The sequence below is a fragment of the Pseudonaja textilis genome, chromosome 1 (genome assembly GCF_049901715.1).
Source record: "Pseudonaja textilis isolate UNSWEBS1 chromosome 1, rPseTex1.2, whole genome shotgun sequence".
Taxonomy (NCBI): domain Eukaryota; kingdom Metazoa; phylum Chordata; class Lepidosauria; order Squamata; family Elapidae; genus Pseudonaja; species Pseudonaja textilis.
The window spans coordinates 200,808,504-200,826,769 of NC_141990.1; the positions used below are offsets into that span (position 1 = coordinate 200,808,504).

An 18,266-nucleotide genomic window follows, 5' to 3' on the forward strand; every position below is an offset into this window, starting at 1 on the left:
TCATCTTTTTCATTTTTTTTTTCATTTTTGCACACAGAGAGAGTATGTAGAAGTTCAATGATCCTTTTCTTCCAGATTAAGATGATAGAATTGGACTGGTCCTGCCTCATACTATGTTACATTATTTATTCTTTATAACATCACAGCCTGGGATTGCAAATTACAATTAACATAATAGTTTCATACTCTGTGATTACATTTAATGTTAGTTGGACATCCTATAAGGTGATGAAATGAATGAAAACCTTGAAAAGTAGAACAAAATTGTCTATGGATGGAATAATAAGGGTTCATCAAAAGTTATTACGGGACAAGAAAGAAAAGTGTAATGCTTACATTTCTGAAGAAAAACAACTGTAAAAAGTTTGGAAGACATTCAGTCTCATGTCACTTTATGCGATTGTATAAAGACATGTTATAAATCTGTAGTCCTTGTTCTTTCCATGGAACAACTATTCCTTGCAATTTCCACACTTATATTTATTAGCGTGAGCTTTCCTTAAAACACAAACAAAACCGTATTTCATCTCATTTTATTTCTTCCAAAATGATGTTCTTAAAGTACATCTTGTAGATAGATTATCTGTCCCTCACAGCAAAGCTTCACAATGGGAGTCTAATAATTGCTTTTTTTCTAATTTCATTAAATGAGTTATAATTATTTTATGTCTGTTTTATGGTTACTGAATAGTATTAACCTAAGCTCTAATTATAATATAGCTTTCAGAGAAATGTATGGACATTGAATTGATGGACTGCCAGCTTATGTTGGAACATCACATAAAGCAGATATACAGCTAATAGTTTAAGGCGTAGCCTGTTAAAATTCAGGGGCACAGCTCACTCATGAATAAGCAACAGGGTGTAAATTCATTGAGTAGCTTTTGTAGCATCCCAGCTAAGGACACACACCCATGATTACTATATGTACAAGGTACAGTGTACGATGGCATCTGTTGATGTGATTGGAATAATTGATTATTATTTCATAGCAGTATTAATTCCTCAAGGATAATATTTATTTATTTAGTATCCTATTATGATTTATCTTGATTGCTTTTATTTAGTATCCTATCACTGAGTGTTGTATCTTATGATTTATGATGGTTGTATTTTATGATTATGAACATGATTTATCACTTGTTGCTTGTATGTACACTGAAAGCTTATACACTGGAGACAAATTCCTTGTGTATACAATCACAGTTGGCCAGTAAAGAATTCAGTAAAGAAATATTCTATTCTGTTCTATTCTGTTCTATTCTCTAAATAGTAATCAGGCTGAGCTACTACAGAATGCATCATTGGTGATTGAATAAATATTACAAATGTTACCTGTAGCAAGTCTTTCAAATGTTGATTGAAGCCTTCAAAGAAAAAGGGAAATAAATTTTAGCAAGTACATGGCAAACTGAAATTGAAGGGTGAAGCTTTGTATTAGAAAAAAAAGTTTTATTTTTTGTTTTTTACTTGCTTGATTTTGCTTAGCTTTAAAAAAACAGAAACCAAGACCTAAGACTTTAGAGTTTAGAGAGGGCTGTAAAGCATATAAAGTGGTATATAAGTCTAAGTGCTATTGCTATTTAAAAATCCTCCAGATGTCTTAAGAATATGAATGGGAAGGTAGGGTGTCTGTCTGTATTGTTCATTTTATTTCTAAGCATGAGTCTACCACTCTTCTGAAAAAAAATGTGATTTATAATTCTGATGAAAAGGGAGAACAGATAGAATTTTTATCAGTTTAATCTCAGCTTCCATATGTACCAAACTGAAAAGTCTTGCAAGTCTTGGAATGCCACTTCTTTGTAATAAATGACCATGCCCAACAGCACCCAGAGGTAATTCATATTGCATACCAAACAGGGTAGGAATAGGCAGGTTATAAAAAGTATAATCATATGTTGGTAGAAGCAGAAAAGATTTGTAATGAGTTTATTCGAGACAGAAGAACTAGCAACATACAGCTGGCAGAACCTGGCTGATCTTCCTGGTTTGGCTCAATTTTCTTCACAGAACGGGAGTTGCTTTGTTTTTTTAAAAACAGCTCTTGTGCTGCTTCAAAAGTGTTCTAAACCTGTGCATAAGAAAAAAATAGACATTAAGGAGTGCAGAGGCCTCTGGAGAAAACACGTGCCCAGTCTCTCTGGCAGCCAAAATTAAAATGTTAATGATAACAATGTCCAGAAAATAGAAGGCATTCTTAGCGACCTCAAGCAGACAATAAGAGATGGAGAGAAATCATCACTACCATTAATGAAGAACTGTAAATCATTAGGTTGGCAGGAGAAGGAATACTAGTTTAAATGTGGGACAACTGAAGACCAATTCAATCTGCCTTTGCAATGACTTGGAAATGAGAATATGTCCTTCAAAAGAGTAGTGTGATTTTGTGGCATTTGTCTCTTCCAGTCTCTTTTTCTGTGGAATTGGGTTGTGATGGACCACTATCTCTTGCTGCTTTAGCTAAGTAACTCACAGAGAGTATATCAGCAAGCTACAATCCTGATACAACCAAGTCCTATAGCTTATTAGTTGGCCCTTCTCAGAAAGGGCCAAGCTTGCTAGTTTGACCATCTTGGCATCTCACAAAACTTGTTGATCAGGATCAGCAAAGCTATCAGGGCACCTTGATAGGAATTCTACTGAGTGTTGCCCAGAAAATACAAAGTTTTGCCAATATTTTTTCATCCAGACATCTGTCACATTCAGATAATGTTTTTAGGAGGTATCAAATATGCCATCCAGTTATGCTTCTTTCATGGCAATACAGAAAGCCTTGTGAACAAGAAGGCAAAACATGCCATCCTACAAAGGAAAATCAGTGCTAATTTTTCAGTTCATGCCAAGTCCTTTTAAAAACTTTTTTAAAATTCTCACCTGGGAAAAACTCTTTCTGCATTGGTTTACCTAATGTTTTTTGTTGAACTTGTTGGAAGCTGGTGTGCTATGCCTTCCTCACTCATGCTTATAGTGTTTTAGAAAGACGCAGGAAGAATATTTTAAACATAGACATTCTCAAATGATCCAGTTCAAGTTTGAGAGAGTTAATGAGTTTTAGAGGGCTGCCATTCTTGATAATTTCATTCCATTCTGGGGGGGGAAAAGGGAGAGGGAGGGAGCGCAATTGGACAAATCTTGATCTTAAGTCAAGGCCATTTAAACAGTTAACCCCAAAGCTGGAATCAAAAACAAAATTTGAACTGAATATGGTTGCTGTGCACAAGTTTTGCAATATTGTAGACATTGGAGATTGTTAGAAAATAGTCAATTTCAGAGCAATAGCTTTGGGAGACTTTAACTTATTCCATTCCATGATAGCCCATGAAATGAAGTTCTGGGGAATGGAATTGTTATAGTCAACTCAAGGATTTAATGGTAGAGGCCAGTCCCAGTTGCAGAGATCAAAGGGCTGTTTGAATTAGCTGCAGACTAAACAAATTAAATGTGCAAAGCACACCTGGCCCTTATCTGGTCAACTGCTAAAGCTTGGAGCATGAGAAACTAAATAAAATCTATCAGCCACTTCCTGGACAACAATGTGAACCTTCTTGTAAGTTTATTTTTCTAAGTCTAAGTATCTTGAGTCCCAGTTACTTAAAGAATCGTGCATTTATTCTAGACTACCAAATAAAAATGTAAATTGTTTACAAGCTTTAGCCAGGAATGAAAAACATCTTCTCTTCCTTCTTCTGTGATTTCTTCTTCTCTTCCTCCTGCGGCCAGGAATGTCAAGCGGTAGAACTTAAGCAGTAAGGGTGGGGTAGGGTGGGGGAATATTGGAAGAAATATTGATGATGCCGTGCCAAACATGACAAAGCAAATATAATAATGATTGTTGTCAAAAATTTTCAACTGTTTATGCTGAGCTGCACTAGATTTTGTGTATTTCTCTAGGTTAGGAAATGTTGTATTTTTAAACGTTTTCAATTCGGTTTGTCAATAGAACCTGGTTGTGCCTGCTGTTATTATTGGACCAGAGGAAATATTTGTTTTACTAAAGGGTAGCTTAACCTTTGTTGAAATATGGGTGAACTAAAGGTCAGTGTAATTATTTGCCGCATTATGTTGCACTTGAGTTACTAGGAAAGCCTTTGCATGGGTGTCACCCTTTATTATACAGCTGCTCTTTGGAAAAACAAAGAAAAAGACCTCTTACACTTTGCATTTGGAAAATTACTGGTAAAACCAATCACAGTTTGTGGCATGGCTTTTGGAAATCTCTAAGTCAGAAAGTGGTTGTGGTCCTTGATGTGTTTTCCCAGCAGGAAAGAAAAAGTTTAAAAAGTTCTCTATAACTATTTTATCATCCTGCCAGTTGTGTTATTGAGGACTAGACATCAAGATAAAGAAAGTGAAAAATTTCTAGAAACTGTAGCGCAGAAATACAAACATTCAAAGTGAAAAGAGACAGAGAAATAGATTTCAGTACAAGGTTTTCATTTGGAAAAAAAAAAGCATGACAAATATTATTACCATCCCCAAATCCTTCAAGCTTCGAGAATTGTTTTTGCTATTGTTTTATTCTGGGATGTACTAAGCAATAAACTTTTAAATGGGACCTAGGAGATATGAATCCCAGGCAGCCTGATGGCTTGCAATTATATGCTATATTAGGTTAGTGTTTTGTGATCTGATTCATTGCGAGTCCAATTTGAAACCCTCTACAATATGCACTGGATGATCTGGAATCATCGCTGTGCAACGCAGTGATGGGGGTGGGGGCAACACCGAAGAGATGCCATGACAATGGCAAATCAAGTACTGTGAGTGACTTCATGATAAATCAAGTATCTTATGTGCTTTAATAAAGTACCGTTTCCAGTTTGGAAATCTGCTATGACAAAATGTAATAATGGCACTAGACAGCATTGCTGTGGAAATCTTAGCTTTCAAAAATAGAATGCAATGCTCAGATTACTAGTTTTGGGTCTGGTAAAGATTTACCAGCATTTACCAATGTTGGGGCTGCTCCCTGCCTCTCCTGATGCCAACCCTGGTATGAAGATGGATGGTGCAATTTGAGGTTACATGTAGCCCTCGACATACAACTGTAACGGAGATGCCCCATTATGGTCATGTGCCATAATGATCCTAAAACGGGTTGGTCTCCTGACCTCTATTTTTGGTGGCACTTATTAAGTGAACATGTCAGTCATAAAACGATCGGTGTGCTTTTTAAATGAACCAATGGATTGCTATGGGTGGAGTTTTGCTGAAAATTGGGTGTAAGTTTTGGCAAAATCCTCATAAAACATGGTCATGTGACTATGGAACTCTGTAAACAACCATAAACGTGTTTGTGTTCTGTGCACCTGAAATTCAATCATGTCACTGTGGAGGGACCCAACAGTCAGAACTTTGAATCTTGGTCATAACTCAGTTATAACTTCAAACAGTTGCTAAGCCACTGGTCATAAGTTGAGAACTACCTATTCATAGACATTTTGATTTTCCTTCTAAACAAGGGAAATTGGGAAAACAACAGTGGAAAATCAAAGGCCTGGAAACAAGAACGGATGGTGGAGAATAACTCACATCATTCAAGTTCCTTTAAAAGGTCTTGGACATACTTTTGTTCTCTTTGGGCAACTCTGTCAATGAAAACAGGTTCTTAAGCCTTCTGAAGTGCTGCACCTAGGTAAGATCTGAACTTGGTATCAATTGCTGGTTAAAAAAAAAAAGGACAGTCTTTTGCCTGTAGGTAATATGGATGGCTGCGTTTAGCACGCGCTCAGCTAGCTGTAAAGGAGCTGTAATTTCTACCACCGAAAGGCTGCCTGCTGACAAGATCACCCTTTCTTTTCATCTGCATTGATTTGTAGCGCCATTTCTGGCCTAATGTTTTCTCCTGGGGGGAAAAAAATGTGTAAATAAAGCTGCCATTTCTACCTTTAGACAATAAAAGGGACTGAGTTAATAATAAGAGGGGCGGGTGGAGAAAATAATGGCAAGGATGCCAGCATTAAATGTTGGATTTTATATGTCTGACGGATGCCATGTAAGTGCCCCGTCCTGTAATACCCATGTGCCCCGTCCTGTAATACCCATGTGCCACACTAACCAAACAGTACAAATTAAAGTATTGTGCTGTTTCATTCTAGGGCTTTGGATGAACCTGTCACTTCCGAGCCATTTGTGCAGCACTGGGACTACAGCTGGGACCTTGTGAATAATGAGCAGCTAATCTTATTTGGGATGGGCCACTAGCAATTTGGTATGGATGCGGCTATTTTATTAGAACCGAGCAAAGATTTAACTATTGGGAGTCACCTAAAGTAAAGTCATTTAGATCATGCTGCGAAGAAGTAAACAAACAAACCAAAAAAAGACTAATTTCCTGGCAGTGGATACTGGACTGTGGAAAGCTTTCAGGGGGGAAAAATGCTAAAATATGCTAGAATATTTTCAAGACATGGAACCCAATTTGGGGTGTATGCAGGACCAGTATCAATGTGAAAAAGATACCAACTCCAGTTGGTTGAATTTGAGCTAGTTTGATTACGTGCCTCTTTTTAAGAAGAAAAAAAGTATCCTTTTTGAGGTTTTGATGGCCTGTTTATAGTTGCAGTTTTGCAATTGTTTGTACATTTTTCCACATGGTTTCCAAAATTAAAATAGAAACTTGTTTAGCATTAAGTTGCTGATGCTTATTTGCCCATAGCCCACAACTTACATTAGGTAAAAAATGGACATTTTCAAGGAGAATTTTTTTCTCTGGGTCTGAAATATCTTGGTAGAGTTTGGATTCTACTCTCTTTGACTAGGGGAAGAAAATCATTTTATGTTATTTCTCAGGCTGCCAAATATCTTGAAGGTGGATGTTCTTGATGTTATCTGGAAATTTAGTTTATTTATTTATTTTATTTACTTATTAGATTTTGATGCTGCTTTTATTGCTTTATAAATAAATCAAGATAGCTAACATACTGAATACTCCTTCACTCCATTTATTTTTCCCACAACAATCTTGTGAGGTGGGCTGCGCTGGATTGAGAGAGAGAGTGATTGGCCCAAAGTCACCCCACTGTTTTTTTTCCATGCCTAAAGTGGGACTAGAACTCACAGTCTCCCAGTTCTAGGTCAGCACTTTAACCACTGTACCAAACTGGTACTCTTTCATCTTTATCTACTCCTAGTTTAATGTCCTAGTTACCTCAGTGAACTGTGCTGTATTTTTTTTTCTTTGCTTTTAATAAAATATTTTCTATTAGGTTATTTTTTATTTCAATGTATGTGACATAAGGTTTGCCATATTTCTGATTTATTAATTTAAACTCTTTTAAATACCCCTGCTCTCAAATGGCTATAAATCAAATAAATATAATTTAACATAAATTAAATTGTATAAATATAGTTCATATTTATTCTCAATTTCTGTTTGTCTTTATATAAAATGTCTGGAGATTTTGTTTTTCAGAATAGGTAGGGCTACTATTTAAAGAAGAAAATAGAAAAAGCAGAGTTTATATCCATTTGATTTAATCCAGCATATAGATATCTATGACATAAACTCTTTCTGTTCTTAAATATTTGATTTTATTTTATGCATGCCTACTATGCAAAATGACATTTCACTTTAAATTTCTCTGGACACATACATTAATGCATTTTCTGCATCCAGTGAAGAAGAAAGCATGTGTTTTCTCTCTTAACTGAGTTTTTGTTTTATTTTAACCTGTTCCTCTAAACAACTTCCATTTGAAGGTTATCAGAGATAAAATAAAAACATGGTGCAGCTTCTATTGGTAATTTCATTGCCAAGACCTTCAAAGGCCTTCTCAGGAGAGGAAATTGTTATTTTGAGTCCCTGATGTGTGGAAAAGAAACGATAGAAGCATTTCTAAATGACCTCACGATTGGAGATTATAACACACCATGGATCGTTTCTGCCAGCAATACTCCTTCATGTGGAAGGAGGAAGTTATATGTACATTGCTCAAAAAAATAAAGGGAACACTTAAACAACACAATGTAACTCCAAGTCAATCATACTTCTGTGAAATCAAACTGTCCACTTAGGTAGCAACACTGATTGACAATCAATTTCACATGCTGTTGTGCAAATGGAATAGACAACAGGTGGAAAGCATAGGCAGTTAGCAAGACATCCCCAATAAAGGAGTGGTTCTGCAGGTGGTGACCGCAGACCACTTCTCAGTTCCTATGCTTTCTGGCTGATGGTTTGGTCACTTTCGAATGCTGGCATGAGACTGAGTCTACAACCCACATAAGTGGCTCAGGTAGTGCAGCTCATCCAAGATGGCACATCAATGCGAACTATGGTAAGAAGGTTTGCTGTGTTTGTCAGCGTAGTGTCCAGAGCATGGAGGTGCTACCAGGAGACAGGCCAGTACATCAGGAGACGTGGAGGAGGCTGTAGGAGGGTAACAACCCAGCATCAGGACCACTACCTCTGCCTTTGTGCAAGGAGGGACAGGAGGAGCAGAGCCCTGCAAAATGACCTCCAGCAGGCCACAAATGTGCCTGTGGCTGCTCAAAGGGTCAGAAACAGACTCCATGAGGGTGGTATGAGGGCCCGACGTCCACAGGTGGGGATTGTGCTTACAGCCCAATACTGTGCAGGACGTTTGCCAGAGAACACCAAGATTGGCAAATTCGCCACTGGCGCCCTGTGCTCTTCACAGATGAAAGCAGGTTCACACTGAGCACATGTGACAGACGTGACAGGTTCTGGAGATGCCATGGAGAATGTTCTGCTGCCTGCATCATCCTCCAGCATGACTGGTTTGGCAGTGGGTCAGTAATGCTGTGGGATAGCATTTCTTTAGGAGGCCGCACAGCCCTCCATGTGCTCACCAGAGGTAGCCTGACTGCCATTAGGTGCTGAGATGAGATCCTCAGACCCCTTGTGAGACCATATGCTGGTGCGGTTGGCCCTGGCTTCCTCCTAATGCAAGACAATGCTTGACCTCATGTGGCTGGAGTTTGTCAGCAGTTCCTGGAAGATGAAGGCATTGATGCTATGGACTGCCTTGCCCGTTCCCCAGACCTGAATCCAATTGAGCACATCTGGGACATCATGTCTCTCTCCATCCACCAATGCACCACAGACCGTCCAGGAGTTGGGGGATGCTTTAGTCCAGGTGTGGGAGGAGATCCCACAGGAGACCATTCGCCACCTCTTCAGTAGCATGCCCAGGCATTGTGGGGAGGTCATGCAGGCACGTGGACGCCACACACGCTACTGAGCTTCATTTTGACTTGTTTTAAGGACATTACATCAAAGTTGGATCAGCCTGTAGTGTTTTTTTTCCACTTTAATTTTGAGTGTAACTCCAAATCCAGACCTCCATGGGTTGCTAAATTTGATTTCCATTGTTAATTTTTGTGTGATTTTGTTGTCAGCACATTCAACTATGTAATGAACAAAGTATTTAAAAAGAATATTTCATTCATTCAGATCTAGGATGTCTTATTTTTGTTTTCCCTGTATTTTTTTGAGCAGTATATGTATAATGTGAAAGGGGAATAAATCCTGCATATTTTTAACATTAATTCTATAACATTAATATACTTCAGTAAAACAAGTGAAGCACTGAATCAGAAACAAGATCTATTCAGTGAAAGATACCAGATGGAAATCACAGTCTTTACTTGATGGCATGCCATTTGGGAAGTTAATAATTATTTAAATTAATAATAGGCTAAGCTTCATACCACATGGTTATATGCTAATACGTAGTGACAAACATAAAATTTCCATTTACCAATAGCTCCTTAAAAAAGAAAAACTAGAAGATCTGGTCAATCAATTCTGATTTGAAGTGAATTGTCAAGATGTTCCAGTTTTCAAATCATCAGTTTGATTCAGTAAATCATTTTTATTTGGATGCCTGAATCAATTCTCTGACTCCTTTTCTAGCTGCTAAAACTGTACATGTACATACATGAGAGACTTCCAAATGGATTACAATTCAGGTTACTTGTACATGTTTGATGATTTGAATCGAAGTGTTGCTTTGATTTGGAAATGCACTGAATTTCAGAAATTCAATAAAATCATCTTCAAATAGAATCTCAAAATTCAATAATTGCACAACTCTATTGGCTAATTTAGATTTTTCCTCTTTGAGTATGCTTGAAAACTGAGCAGATATGGAATCTTTCGGAGCAAGAAAAGAATGGTGGAGGTCCCATCAATTAAAGAATATTCCCTTGCTGTGGGCCTTTTCAGTTGCAATGCTTACTATTTGGGACACCAGTTTCTATCAGTTCGCACTTATTCACTTGAACCGGTTGTTAACATTCGAAGCAGTTCGGAGAACCAGTTGTTCGAAGAAATTACTGGCCTAATCCTGTAAGGAAGGCAGGAAGGAAACATTCTGGTGTTGCTTACAGAAACTGCCTCTCTGTTAACCCTTATTACATTCTTGGCAGGACGAGACTTCCTGTCTCAGGAACCTCTCTGGAGTTATTTTCCTTCCTTTGCTGGTACTTGCTTGTGTGGAGTGACCATTCAAAGTTACAATGGCACTGAAAAAAAGTGACTTATGACCATTTTTCACACTTACGACTGTTGCAGCATCCCCACAGTCATGAGAGGCCAGGCGAGGAGATGGGTGCCTCAATGTGAGTGATATTGAGTTGGCCAGACCCAACTAACATGACCACCAAGCCACGCCCACCAACTAAGCCACACCCACAGAACCGGTTGTTAAAAATTTGAATCCCAACCCTGAGGGACACCATATCCCTTGAGATTAGATTCACTTTGACCTTGCTGGCCTATAACATATCTTAAAAATCTGCCTGTGGGGCAGGGAGATTGGGAGCTTTATATGGGATCACTGGCCATTCTTACTTTATTAGATCTGTTTTTAATCTTAACAGCAATTTTAGGTTTTATATATTGGTCGTTTCTGAGTTTCACATATAAGGTATTTTTATTTGTTGTGAGCAATCCAGAGTTGCCATGATAGGATGGGCAGCAACATACATCTCAATACATGAATAATTAAGCATATCTTATCTCAAATGTCAAAGCTGAATTTACGCACTCCTTTGATCTCGCTTTAGAGGACTTAATTTGAAGCTTTTCCTTTCTCTTCATTGTCTTTCTCTGAACTTTTTGCTTCATTTGAATTCTTCTTAAAGAATGAATGTACACTTACCATGCAATTTAGTATCACAACAACTATAAAAGTCTCACAGAATCCCAGATGTAAATAATTGGCAGCTGGAGATTCATAGGGTCTATATTCACCCTCAGTAGGTTATTCAGGGTGCATTTTCTTTCACTGAGGCCACAGATTCCAGTGTCAAATATATGTGGATCAGCAGAGGTCCTTAAAGAGGTGGTAACATCTGGAAGGAGCTTCCACCTGGATCTTTCAATTTAATCTGTTTAATTTTTTTATTATATAAAATACAAAGAAGAAAAGAAAACAGGAAATTAAGGGAGGGAAAGGGAACGGGGGAAAGGAGGTGTGACATACAAGGGGAAGAGAAAAAGAAAGAAAAGGGGGCATTGACTTCCAACTCTTCCTAGCACAGTACAAAATAAACAATCTCCAACCTCTATGGTTTGCCTTTACACATTAATATATAACTAGCCGTTTCTACAACACCAAGATCTAATCAACAAAACCAAGATCGAAGTTTCATTTTTTTCTTCACAAGCACAAATTCCAGAAGTGATATCCAAATAAGAACATATTTTCTTCTTTAAATAAAGTAATCAAATTAACTATTCCTGCTTTATCTTCCTTGCTATGGAAATAATGTGTATTTCTATTTGCACCTAGTAATCCTTGTGACCTGTCACCATTTTTATTTACAAAATTTGTTGTATTCTTTCAAATTCTTCCACCTGGATCTTAATGGTGAACTGCAAGTGTCCTAACTTGGTCAGATGAATATATGTATGGATTCATCTTGTTATTCTAGATGAAGAGAAGTGGTTTTGTCACTGTGCATTAAAGGAATGCTAAGTCATAACAAAATGACATAGTCCACTGAAGATCTGAAAAGCACTCTTTATTAAAAATGCAAGGAATAAATGTCGGAAACAAATTTTGAAAATGCCTGTTTATGAAACTACATAAAACTTTTTTTAAGACCATGAACTCAAGTAATTCTAAATTTGATCATTAAATTTAATTATTCATCATAAAGTTTAAATTTTAAATTAAAATCAAGATTAACTTCTTGTAAATGATTGCTTTCATTTCATTTGACTGCATTCGTGGCTAGTAACTTATAGCTTGGACTTTCAGTCCAGCGCTTCTTGAAATTCATCTTTCATAAAATGTAGAGGATTTGATACATAATCCTAAAATCCAGCGGTACACATTATTCAGAAAAGGGGACCTGTATAGTCTTAGGTGCTACTAATTAAATATGCTGCGATGCTGCAGACCCCATTAATTTAATGAGGATGTTCACTGAAGGCAAGCATAGTGAACTGGGCTACAATCTGGCCAGTTTATCCTATTTTGAATTCAGTCCTATTGGCTAAACAAGGTTTCATGTCCTGAAAGGCTACATAATTTTATAGAGGTTTTTTTTTTTTGACGAATACTTGGATCTTACGTGCTTACTGGAATCGCAGAATTTAGTCTATGGATTGGACATTCCACTCTTCTGCTTATACAGAAGTACACGGAAAGAAGATTGGCTGGGCATTTTATGGAGGCCGCTGTAAACATCTACTAGCGATGTGGTTGTTTTTTCAATTATTAATTATTTAATACCAAGACCAATTTACTGCAAGGGTTCTTCTAGCAGCAATGAAACAATCTCAAATAAATGAGAACATGCAACGAAGCCCTGGCAGTCTTCTCTGGCTTGTATAATAAACATTCCCATCCTGTCTCTGGGATTGGACCAAGGTAAACTGAGCGAAGGATTAACTGACAATAGCAAAGGCTTCATTTACCGAAAAACCACATGAGGCGTTCCCAAGCCCAGCATGGATAACCAAAATACTATCAACCCTGTTTACAGTGGACTCAGACAATTTATTAGTTAGAGTGCTTCATTATGAAGAGGAGATGCTGCCAATGATAGTCTCCTCATCAAAATAAACAGGCATAAAGTATTCCACATATACAATTTGTGGTGAACAGTTACTTTGCTATTTATTTTATAATTGACCATAAATGGAGTCAAAGTGCAAAAGGGGAAAAAAAAAAAAACCTTTAAAAAAACCAGCACACTAAGGGCTTTTTGAAAGATTGATAAATAATGTGGAATCTCAATTAGGCTTTAGAAGGAATGCAGATATTAAAAATTTGGTCAAGAATCTAATTAGCTGGAGGTAATTAAACAGTCTCACACGGGGTCATTAATCTTTTCCACAGACCTTTGATGTTTTGCACACTGTCTTCTAGTCATTAATAAAATTCATAACACTCCTCTTTGTGGTGTTTTATCATTGTGGTTTTTTTTCCTCTGTAAGAGCATAGAGCAAGTGTCATTGTATCACAAGGGCCTTACTTTCGTTAATTTCTTTTTTCTTTCTCCCCTTCTTGTTTCATAGACTTAACCCTTTCTTAAATGAAAAGAAAATCAATTTAGGCCACAGGTTTGCTAGAAGTGCTTCTGATCTATATATTGAAATGCAGCATGGGTGCCTCGTTTCTAAGATGCAACTGTGAAATGCAAAAAAAAAAAAACCCCGAAACAGCAGCTTTCCATTTGTGCTTTCTAAGCTCACTGTTGTTCATTTCATTTCAATTACCAACAGAACACCAAAGGAAAGCATCTGTGTGTGTGTGTGTGTGTGTGTGTGTGTGTGAGAGAGAGAGAGAGAGAGAGAGAATATCTATCTTTGATAAACTTACAATCCCTTTGTCTTGATGTCCAGAATGAAAAGTCATCCATTATATATACAAGAGGGAAAGCATTTTTTTTTCCTCAGAAGATTCCCAACAATTCATTACCGGAACATCAATATTTTTAACACTTAGAGTCCATTTGGGCTCCAGTATAAAAAAAACAAAAAACCATGGGCTGCTGATCTCAGCAGCCTGAAACCCCACTAATTTCCTGCCGTCCAGCTGAGCTACTTGTTAACCTGGTGACCTAAGTAAGCCTGGCTGGAGACACTGACACATTTTTTTTTCCTATTGCTAAGTGGCTTTTCCAGAATTGACCAGAAGAAAGGAACTATATGGAAAGCAACAGCTTGCCTTTATAAATACACAAACACACAATACATGCATATGATTGTGCATTGGCACTCTGGAAGTTAACCATGATATGGATACATCCTTGTTTCTCAGCAGTTGCATTTTAGCCAGAATACTATCAACATTCATCCTCTGGATTGAGAAGAAAAAGTGATATAAATAACCTTTAAATGACCTTCATATTTGATGTTGTGATCTGTGAATTTAAAATTTCAGGAAGACAAGACTCCTGAATTCCACCGTATGGTGATTAGCATGATCTAAAAACACTTGAAACTTCTAGGTTCGTGCAATGAATAGAGTTATTAAAAGGCATCTGTTTAATTGCTCACTATCTACAGACCCCTCACATTCTGGACATAAATTGTTTCAACTTCTACCTTCAAAATGACGCTATAGGGCACTGCACACCAGAACAACTAGACACAAGGACAGTTTTTCCCTGAATGCCATCACTCTGCTAAACAAATAATTCCTTCAACACTGTCAAATTATTTACTAAGACTATTACTATTATTCTTCTCATTCTTCCTATCACTTATCTCCTCCCACTTATGACTCTAACCATGTTGCTTGTATCTTTATGATTTATATTGTTTTATTTAGTTTCCTAATATGATTTGATTGTTTATTTAGTATCCTATGACTATCAGTAAGTGTTGTATCATATGATTCTTGATGAATGTATTTTTTAATGTACACTCAGAGCATATGCACCCAAGACAAATTCCTTGTGGGTTCCATCACACTTGGCCAATAAAGAATTCTATTCTGTTCTGTTCTGTTCTGTTCCGTTCCTTTCCGTTCCATCCCATCCCATCCCATCCCATCCCATCCTATCCTATCCTATCCTATCCTATTTGTGTGCTTTGAAATTGGAGATGGCTCTAGAAACTGCCTGGATCAGTCCCTGTTAATTTTCTCACAAGTTTTTTTTTTTCAGATGTGATTTGCCTTTGGCATCTTTCTAGGGCTGAAGGAGAGAGACTGCACCAATGGGTTTCATGCCTATAATGGAATTAGAACTCACAGTCTCCTGATTTATAGCCTGGTACCTTAACCACTACACCAGTCTAGTTCTCCACCTAAGGGCTTACCTAACGAGTAATGTTTATTCTACAATTTCTATATGTAGGCAATTCTGAATGCCATTTGATAATTTTCTTGAGTAATTCATTATCTTCATTAGATTCCATTTCATTTCTAAGCCCAGTCCAGAGTGACTTGAGTCCTCTGAGACAGTTTATTTTTTTTAAAAAAAGTTCATGAAAGTTCTACAAATATAAATAATTGGTTTTTGAGTATATTAAAAATTCCACTGTGAAACACAGCATTCAGCTGAAGAAATCAGATTAATGGGGAATGTTGTGCTTGTTTGTTGTCTGTTACACCGAGTTCGCAAAGCTCTTCAACAAAGTCCAGTATGATAATATTCTTATTGTCATACTTATCTATAGTGCTTATTCTTTTACACTTTTTATGCTTTCCATGACTTGTGGAACTCCTCTGAGATAACTAAGCAATTGTCACTGAGTTATGCATGACAAGACTGCCTGCAACTGGACTTACTATTATTGTCTTTCAGTCTTGAAGTAGGTGCTTCAGAAAATAAAAAAGAAAACACAATTTTTTGAGACAATAATGTGAAAAGGGCTTTCCAGATCAGCACTTATATCACTGAAGTAGCTTCAAAATTGTGAGCAGTTCTCCCAAGTCCTCTTAATTAAATGGATGACACTGTGTTTCTTTGCCTATTTGAAAGGGGGTGGAGGACATGTTCACATGCATAAAAAGAAGAATCAGATGTTTACACAAAGTAGTTCTAACCAGAATTGTTTATCTTTGTTTCCTATGGGATACAAGTAGCTCATTAATTAATGGCTGATGAGTTCTAATACAAAGAGTAAATGCCACTTAATATGTATATTGTAAAGTTGTTTTCATGTTCAAAAGCACTTCCCAGTTATCAATTAAATACCTAAGTGTGGCTTTTAAGCCAGGGCTCGCTCAAAGTGGTGGTTGGGTAGGTAGTGGACAAACTCCAAAATATGCTCCAAAGAATGGAGTACCTCTTTGGAAAAACTGTTCAAGATTTATTCAGGAAGGGAAGGGTGAAAGTGAAAAGCACATCCTGTTGATCCCAGGGATATCACAAAGTCCCTGGAAGATTCAGGAGAAGCTCTTTTTGCCAGCGGCAAAGAGGCAGCCATTAAAGCTGCTGAAGTTGGGACAGCTCCGAAATGGAAGAGAACAGAAAGAGAGAGCATGCCGGTTTGGTGAGAACATTTTCTTTATTCTAAGATTTGAAAGGACACCCTAAGGAAAAGAAAGAATCTGTAAAAGTTTTGACAGAAGTGATTAAGTGGCGATTTTAAACAGGAATGTCAAAGTAATATTTTAATTTTTTTTTCTCATTGCTGGATTTTCTATACATGATCTTATATTTTGAAACTGGACTGTTTTTTTTTCTCTTCTTTCATCTATTCTTTTTCTCCTTTTTGATTTTATAATATTTTAGGCTAGAGATTCCCCTTTAGTTTTTTTTTTTAAATATCTTTTTCTTTTTTTAATTAATTCTTATTATAGTTTGCTTGGAAAAGGAGGGGGAAAGTGAAAGCAAAAGAAATTTTGTAACACTGCCAACTAAAAGCTTGGAAATATTCTATTTCTCTTTTGACCAGACAAAGCTGAGAAAGAACTGAGACTTTTTTTCAAGGACATTGCTATTTGATAAGAGAGAGGGAAGAGCACGAGAGAGTATTATTGCAGGTGCTCTTCTGGGTTTCTATCAGTATCTCGAGTCTGGTGTTGAAGCTTATAGGAAAAGAAAAGGTGATAAGTCTCTGGAGAAGAGAGTTATAACAAGAGCCTTGGATAATTAAACAAAGTGCAATGTGCTCTTTTTAATTTTTCTAAGCTGCACTACCCCTCCTCATCAGTTTACTTTTTGTAATAGCTATTTGGATTTTTGGCTCTTTGGAACTTGTCTTTGTTTTGTTTTTTTCTTGTCTTTGGAAGTTAAATTTCTACGCTTGCTTTTTATTTTAAAGGAAAAGCTTTAGTATTGATGATTCCCTTCCCTTTCTTTTTAAAGGACTAGCCTTTTTCTCTCTCTATCCTTTCCTCGTATTTTTGTCTTTCCATCTACCTTCCATATTGTTTTTTTTTTAAATCTTTCTGGCCTTTTTTTTCTCTCTTATGCATCCTTTTATATTTGAGACCTCTTAATTGGATTAAGGTGTTGAAGAAACTGAAGAATTTTTCTTTTCTTTTTTTAGCTTTCTATTCTTCACTTTTCTGCCTTTTTTAGGATTTTACAACTTTTTTGTGTGTGTGTTTATGGTCTTTTCCTTCATTTTTGAATTTTTACTGTTATCTAACTAATCGATTGGATTAAGGTATACAAGAACCTGAAGATTTTTGTTTCTTTTTTATTATTATTACTATTTGGCTTCTTTTTTCCTACTATTTTTATTTGGAACTGCAATTGGTTATTTCACAATTGGATTAAGGTTTAGAAGAACCTGAAGATTTTGAATTGCTCAAAATGAGTAGGAAATTAACAGCTGCTGATTCCTCAACGTCTACTTCTTCCTCTCCACCATCTGGAGGACAAGGTTCAATACAGACAATGTTAAGGCAAGAAAAAGAACAAGAAAAAGTGACCCTGCAGATGATTATGCAAGGAATTCAAAATATTCAAACAAGATCAGAGAATATTGAAAAGAGAATAGTGAACACTGAATAAAGAACAGGGAAAACCAATGAAAAAGTTGAGAACATCCAACAAATGATGATGAAGTATGATGAGAGATTCCAAAAAATTGAAGAAGATAAACAAAGAGACAAGAAGATTGGAGACATTGATAACAGATTAATGGTGGTTGAACAAGATAAAAGTGGTATGCTGAGATGGGAGATGGACAGATCAGAATTTTATCTTAGATTTCAAAACATAGAGGAAGAAAAAGGACAAAATCTAGCTGAGATAATGATAGAAATATTGGCTGAAGCTTTGGAAATAACTGAAGAGAAGATGATGGATGGAATAGATGAGGTCTATCGAGTCTTCACAAGATATGCAATGAGAAATAGCTTACCAAGAGAAATTCA

At 36.8% G+C, this 18,266-nt stretch overlaps 1 long non-coding RNA gene across 1 annotated transcript in view; it reads left to right on the forward strand.

Moving 5' to 3' along the window:
* The first annotated feature begins 3,474 nt into the window (after positions 1-3,474).
* Positions 3,475-18,266, forward strand: part of LOC148127992 (uncharacterized) — a 75,351-nt gene continuing 60,559 nt past the window's right edge. The window contains exon 1 of the long non-coding RNA XR_015741280.1: positions 3,475-3,550. This is a non-coding gene — a long non-coding RNA (uncharacterized LOC148127992). The remainder of the gene's footprint in view (positions 3,551-18,266) is intronic.